Source organism: Canis lupus, chromosome 18 (assembly GCF_011100685.1).
Source record: "Canis lupus familiaris isolate Mischka breed German Shepherd chromosome 18, alternate assembly UU_Cfam_GSD_1.0, whole genome shotgun sequence".
NCBI classification, from domain to species: domain Eukaryota; kingdom Metazoa; phylum Chordata; class Mammalia; order Carnivora; family Canidae; genus Canis; species Canis lupus.
In genome coordinates, this window is record NC_049239.1 from 30,051,105 (window position 1) to 30,058,869 (window position 7,765).

Sequence of the window (7,765 nt, forward strand, 5' to 3'; positions counted from 1 at the left end):
GAAAAAGAAAGACAAAGGAAAAGAGTCAGAAAGTTTTACTAAGCAGAAGGGAAGAGAGAAACATAGCACCCTGGCTGGTATGCTGTATCAGTGGAGTGTGCATGAGGAACACAGAGTTATAGCTCAAAAAATATTACATTAAGTTCAGCCTCCATCAACCAAATTCAAGGACATTCTGATCCTAATTCTCTCTCTGATTTTCATGTTCCACTCAATGTATTTATTTTGTTTGGAAATGGTCACCAATTTTCCTGTTGTGTGCAACTTTTCCTCTTCCATGATGGCTCTTGGCTCACCTTTTATTCCCAACCCAATATGTTGACTTCTGAGAGCAGATACTGATGCTGTCCTACCACTCAGACAATAGTGGAGTAGTCTATATTCCCATATTCCTTGTATAATATTCTTTTTTTTTTTTTTTTGCATGAGCTAGCTAAAGTCACCATGCTGAACTAGATATAATTTTCTCCTGCAACTGTATTTTACTTTACAACTTGGTCTCTTAGTACTATTGTTCTTCACTCCAAGCATTTTTTTCTTTTCTTTTGCCTTTTAATGTATTAATTTCATAGTATTACATGAAAACCAGACAGCTCTTTAACTTGACTCTCAATTTATTACATATATTTCTACGAATCTATCTTTCATACACATATGGAGTAGGAAATCATTTGAATAGCATCTCATATGTTAAATTCAATATGACTTCTGTATCTGGACATCACCTGTGTATCCCGCCTTATGATTTCTTGGCCAACCTTGGAACTAGCTACAAGCTGTTACTTGTTCTCCAGTGGTTTCCTGTGTTAACCTGGACTCATAATCTTTCTGATAGAATAAAGGATATTTTCTATAGGCTTTCAGAGAAGCCATTTATGACACTCTTGTCAGAGCAAGTAATTTGACGGATGAAGTCAGATGTGAAAATTCTGGTAAGGAGATAAAGCTGGTAGTATAGGCTATTCGAATGAAAAACTAAAAGTATAGCTCCCTAAACAAAGTCCCATTGCTGTTGTTTAGATTAGATACTTACAGTTGCATTTTTAAAATATGATTTTTCTAGGAAATAAATAAAAGAATACAATGATCACATAGGGACATTTTATGAATCCAAAAGGGAGGAATGCAGATTGATCATAGGACAATACTAACATCATGGAAAAGAAAATTATCTAAATATTTCTCTGATTCTCTCACCTCTCTATTGAGAATTTTTAGAGCAAATTAGAATTATGATGAAAATTCTCACATTTAATGTGAATTTATTATATGCCAAGTAGTATTCTGAGCACCATTCTATCTGGATACATTTAATACCTAGATAAACCAAGAAGTTAGTATTATTCACATTGACATAGAGGATGGAAAATGGAGGTGGAGGAAGGGTGAGAGATTTGTCCAATTGCACTAACTGGTAAATGTCAGAATGGTAACTATCATACCAAGCAGTCTAATTCTAGCATCCGCATTACAAACTGTTGTTTTGAAAAGTGAAATGGAGAGCTCTAAGAACATAAAAAAAAGAGGAAACATTATATGTAAGATAGCGTCTTTAGGAGACTCAGACTTATTGTTTACATTGAACTTAGATCAAATGAGTCTTCAGGTACTATTAGAAGTAAAAAGCAGATAATCTTTAATAGAATCATGAAAGTGAAAGTGAGGGTTAATAAGGGAGCATTAGAACATGCATTTATTTATTTAACATTTCTTTTTTAACATCCACGATAATGAAATCTTATCCTTTGCCCTGGAAACATAGCAGTACAAAGGAAAGTGTTCCTCACTCAGAGTTTATATTTAGGTGGAGAAGTCAAATACAAATAAATACGAAATTAATAAAAGTGCTACATATGGAAAATGGTAAGCGCTGGCGTGACAGCACAACCAACTGCTGGGATGTTGATAACCGGAGGAGCAGTGCCTCAGATCAATAATGACAGAGGACAGAACTTGGGTTTGAATTGCATAATGTGGAAGACAGATTTGGGAAGATTGAAGAGAGGTGATGGAAGACCACTAGGGCAGGGCTCCTAATACAGAAAGGTGGAGAGAGACGCCTCTGTTTCTCCCATGTAATAAAGTTGAGAACTTGAATGGGAAGTTCTAACTCTTCAGTGCAGAAAATGTCTCCTGTCCTCCTTTCTTCCCTCCCACAGGCAAAGGCACCAGCCAAGGCCACATTTCCCGCACCATGCCTTCCTTTTCTCTCTTTGCATTCTACTCCTTCTATCGTGCCACAAGGTATATGGAGTGGGGTCAGTGACTTTGGGGTTATCCCCAGGGACCCCATCACCTCATGAACCCATGGGTATCTGGATTCTGCTGCCCTTTCAGGAAACTTTGTGCGAGAGTTGCTGATAGAACCAATTAAATACTTACCATAAACAAAAACATGTCTTGACCTGAAATAGACCTGATACAAGGATGACTCAGGACATGGCTACTTTGAATAAGGTAGGCAATGGGGCTATTAGTTGAGAATCTGGTGACAGGTGACTATGAAGAATGCTGAAATAGACATCGCAGTGACTGACCCAATTATATCCAGAAATCAATAAAAGAATTGTCTAGCAAAGATGACCGTGGACCAAAAACAAAGTTCATTTGTCAATTATTAATGGTTAGGGTTAACAATATCTAACTTGTAAATCTCAAGAGATGAAAGTCCCATATGTCCTCCACTGAGATATGAACTGCAATGGCATTTTGGATAAAAAAATAATACATTAGCTAAACATAGCAGTAAAAAATAAATCGTATCCATAGGAAGTGAATAAAACTTTGGAGATGCAAGGTTTTGATAGGAGAAAAAAGGAAACAAAATGGTCTTTTTTTGACAATGTATTTTTTTAGTGTTCTTTTATACATTACAGTGACTTTGGAGATTTATACTCTTAAAAACATCGAAACATTATTTATATTCACCAATAGAAATAACTAGAAATGTTAGATATCTTCAGTTCAAAGTTTGGAGAACTTCAAGTGTTTCATTTCACTGTTGGATATCACTCACCCCAAATGACAGTAAACAGCATTTCATTCTAGTGTGGGATTATGCTATGATCAACACTGAAATTAATCAAACTGCCTTGATTAATTGAAATTATATGTTATCATCCTGATTGCAATCACCTATCAAAGAATCACTTTGCACAGTAATTTGTATAAAACATAATCAGTGGCAATGAACCCAAACCTGGAGGTCATGCACCTAAAAAAGAGCTAGTTGATAATTTTGCATTACCCTCAATCCCTTTCTTCCCATCAGAAAGAAAGAGAGAGAGAGAGAGAGAGAGAGAGGGAAAACCCAGGAAGATGGACCAAAATAACTTCAGGATTTTTAATTGTGCTTTACCCCACAACAGAACCCATCAGAACACTTTATTAAATCAAATAGATGGTGATTGTACTGAACAACGTTTGCTTATTCATCATCTAATGATATTGTCACTTTAAGCTGTTAAATTTACAAGAACAAAGCTGTTTTTATCATGATTTTTGAGTAGTTCTAATTTTATACCGTTCATATCTCATTACAATAGGCTAAACAAAATAAATAATCTTATGTATTTGAAATAATTGAAACTAAGAGGTCCCTTTCAGCCTAAAGATTTCATTAATGAATAGTCCAAGACAGCTAAAACCTTCCTAATGTTGATCATGTAGGGTTGTTTAAGGATATCAAATAGCATCCTTTTCGCTTAATTCACTTTACCTATTCCCCTGAGTTAAATTAGTTTTTCTAAGAATCCATCTTATTTTAATGAAGGCAATATAGTGCAGTGAAAGGTGCTCTTTGCCAGCTAGAAAGAACTGAAATCAAGCTCAAGCCCTGCAATCAACTAGCACTAAACCTTTTTCAAGTATATAATGTTATCTCTTTGACCTTCAGTGTGGTATGGACAAAGTGAAATATTGTACTCCATTATCCTTAAAGAACCTTTTAACTCACAATATGAAAATGCAAGATAATGACTTATATTAATACCAAAGCTATTTAAAATCGAATATATGAATATATATATATATATATATATATATATATATATATATATAATTTCTCGAAGACCCTTCTACCCATATATCATCTCTGTTAACATTTTGACATTTTGAATTTTTTTGCAAGACTTCAATCTGGCATGAGTTGTTGTCTCCCCTCATTGCATGCATCCCTGTCGAAATCAGAGAAGTAAAACAGAATTACAGATTCCAGAACTGAACAGATTGAACAGATTGTAGTCTATCTTGAATCTGATGTGTGTGTTGGGTGGGTGGGGGCAGGTGGGTGGTGCCTAGCACTCGGAGCAGGTGGAGGCTGGAGGAAAAAAAGGATGAATTGAAAGAAAATTGTAATGTTTTGCTCTTGCTTCTGCTTCTTTGGAACAGTCACTGCATGCTCCTTCAGCAGGGAAATCACCAGCAACAGCTCCGTTGCTTTCCTGGCAATGGCAAAATGTTATCAGGGCAACACCAGAGGCTTACTAGGGGAGGAATTGAGGAAGACTGTCGTCAGCTGACTGGTCTCCCCAAGACAGACACTTCACCATCTCAGCTTCTGAGACCCAGGGATTGATAGGGTTTGATCTGGGGAGATCACCCCCTCCAAATGGTGCTTCCTTTGTGAGCGTGTGTGCGGTCAGCCCTGCGGAAAGATGTGCCTGGTATTGTTTTTCTCCCTCTCTACACAGTATTAAAGCTGCCTTTTAAACTCAGTTATGTGCTTTTTAAAAATGAGAAAGCAGGGCAGCCTGGGTGGCTTAGCGGTTTAGCACCGCCTTCAGCCCAGGGCATGATCTTGGAGACCTGAGATCGAGTCCCATGTCATTCTCCCCACGAGGGACCTGCTTCTCCCTCTGCCTGTGTCTCTGCCTCTCTCTCTTTCTCTGTGTCTTTCATGAATAAATAAAACCTTAAGAAAATAAAAATGAGAAAGAATAATATACTTTCGTGTTTCTGGGATGCTGATGTACGCAGACACAAAATCCAAAGCTACTATTAAGAATGGTTATTCACTTATTTTACATTTATTAGGTATCTGCTATAGACCTGACAAGAAGTTAGGTGCATACAAATAAAAGAAAAGAAGAAGTTTCTAACCTAGAAGAATTCACAGTAGTCAGGCAGTATAAAATGCAATACAATGTGTTCTGCGATAGTGCAGATAAGCAAAATTACTATAGAGTCCACAAAATAAAGCAAAGAAGTCTGTGTAAGGAAGTCAGAAAAGATTCACTGAAAAGAGGGCATTTGCTCTGATTCGAAAGCCTGATTGGGGGTGGGGGGTGTTAGGCAAAGAAAGCAATATTATCAAAGTCATGAAAACAAAAAGAATGGTGTACATGTCAACTGAGGCATAGATACCACGTTACCTATCCTGGGGGCATGAGAGCAGCAGGAAGAAAACAGCTAGGATGAAGCAGCAGAGGTATAGACAAATATGTAGAATTTGTTTTAAAGGACTTCAGATGTGACACAGAGGAGTGTGATCTTAATCTTATATAAAAAGATGCATACATATTGGGGCACCTCGGCGGCAAGGTTGGTTAAGTGCCTGACTTTTGATTTCAGCTCAGGTCACAATGTCAGGGTGGTGAGATCAAGTCCCTTTTTGAGCCTTGCTTCAGACTCTGTGCCCAGCTCAGAGTCGGCTTGAGATTCTCTCTCCTTCTGCCTCTGCCCCTCCCCTAATACTCTTTCTCTCTATCTCAAAAAAAAAAAAGGTGAAATTTCTAAATATGATTGTATTTGTTTTTTAGAAAAATCACCTTGGATGACAGACAGAGAGATTAAACTGGGGAGGATAGGGCAGCCCAGGTGCCTCAGCAGTTTAGCGCCTCCTTCGGCCCAGGGCGTGACCCTGGAGACCGGGATCAAGTCCCACGTCAGGCTCCCTGCATGGAGCCTGCTTCTCCCTCTGCCTGTGTTTCTGCCTCTCTCTCTCTCTCTCTCTCTCTCTCTCTCTCTCATGAATAAATAAATAAAATCTTAAAAAAAAAAACTGGGGAGAATGTTGGAGAATTTTTTCAAAAAGGAGTAACAGTGATCTACATAAGAGATGATGAAGTACTGGGCCATGATTGAAATGGTGCCCAAAGATAGGATGGATATAAGTGCATGCATGATCAGATGTCGGAGCTGAGGAAGAGTGCTGGGCTGAACGTGGACCTCCTTCATCTAACACAGTTCTTAGCACAGAGGAGACTCTCAATATATGTTGCTGGAAGAATGAGTTGGGATTTCCAAATGGAAGAAAAAAAAATTCTTGCAATTCTTCTTCATTTCCCCACTTTCCCAGCCTTTGCCATCCTAAATATAAAATATTTCTGTTGTCTTCTTCAGCTTTCATTTTCTATTAAAATACTGTTGTTTCTCTCTTTCCTGCTCATCCCTTCCCAATGTTTTGCTCCTGACTCTATACAATGGGTCACAATCACAGGCAAGATTCTGTAAAAGAAGACTTCAGAAACACTCATTGGGTAGGATGTGCTTAAGGAAGACTTTCCACATGGACAAGATGAGGGCAAGGATCTGAGTCAATTCCCTCTGTTTTCCAACTGGGGAAAGATATTTCACTGATTTTATATACAAAACTCCCCACTAGATATTTTCTATTTGTTGGCAATGTATCTTGAGGGTTGATATATTAATCATAAAATATGCAATAGATTTCTGTAGCTGTGGATAGCTTGCATGTTGGTCATGTTGATCTCAAAGCAGTTCATCAAATTGCTATAGTTAGGGGAGAAAGAATGACACTGAAGCAATACATTTAGTAAGCAAGGGAAATGATTAGTGCTAACAGCAAAATTTTAAAAATGTAACACAATCAATGGCTATCAAAAATATCACAAATCATGAGATCGTTAAAATAAAGCAAAAAATTTCATAGAATTTCAAAAACATCATTTAGATTTTTATTGACTTGAATCAAATTATTTATGCTCCTGGGCTACTTTCTGAACACATTTGATACATATTTCAAAATACATTCAAAAGTAATATAAGTGAAAGCAGAAAATAAACCACAGCTTTATGAATTTTTCTGTAATAAAATATTTCTTACTTCCATTATACAACTTTTATGACTTCCCAATTAACCTTTAAACAAAACAGTTATTACACCCTATTATTATTTAATCGTCTGGAAAGGCTAGATTTACCCCTCTACATATTTTCCATAATTTCTGTATCTCCAAAATAATATTTCTTTGATTTCCCAAATAATCTTGAAACATCCCTGAACTTAGGCAGGTTACCATTTTCCAAGTCCTGAAACAAAGACATCAAAACAATAACAGCAACCTAAAAAGTGAAACATGAAATGTAATCTGGTTTGTCACAGTTCTCTGATTGACGGAACATCTTTCGATTGACCGAATATATTTAGAATGTCTTTAGAAGGAATGTTCCCTAGCTGAACGCAGGACACCTTGACATAAAAACAAAAACAAAAACAAACAACATAAGAATGCAAAAAATAACAGTCAAGGTTAGTCGACATAGTTTTGAATAGTGAAACTGTTATTCGCCAACACTTACCATGTGTCTCGAATTTGAAAAGAGGGGAGGTAAGGAGAGTATAACACATATTCTATGTCCTCTTAGAGACCGCTATAGAAAAAAAACAACAACAAAATAACCCAAAATTTGGTATGCTAAGTCCTGATCCCCTGATTCCAACTGATACTCCAACCTCCTCACCTGTAAAATGGAAATAATAACTCTCTTATTTACCAGTTGTAGAAAATGAGAACAGTCAAGG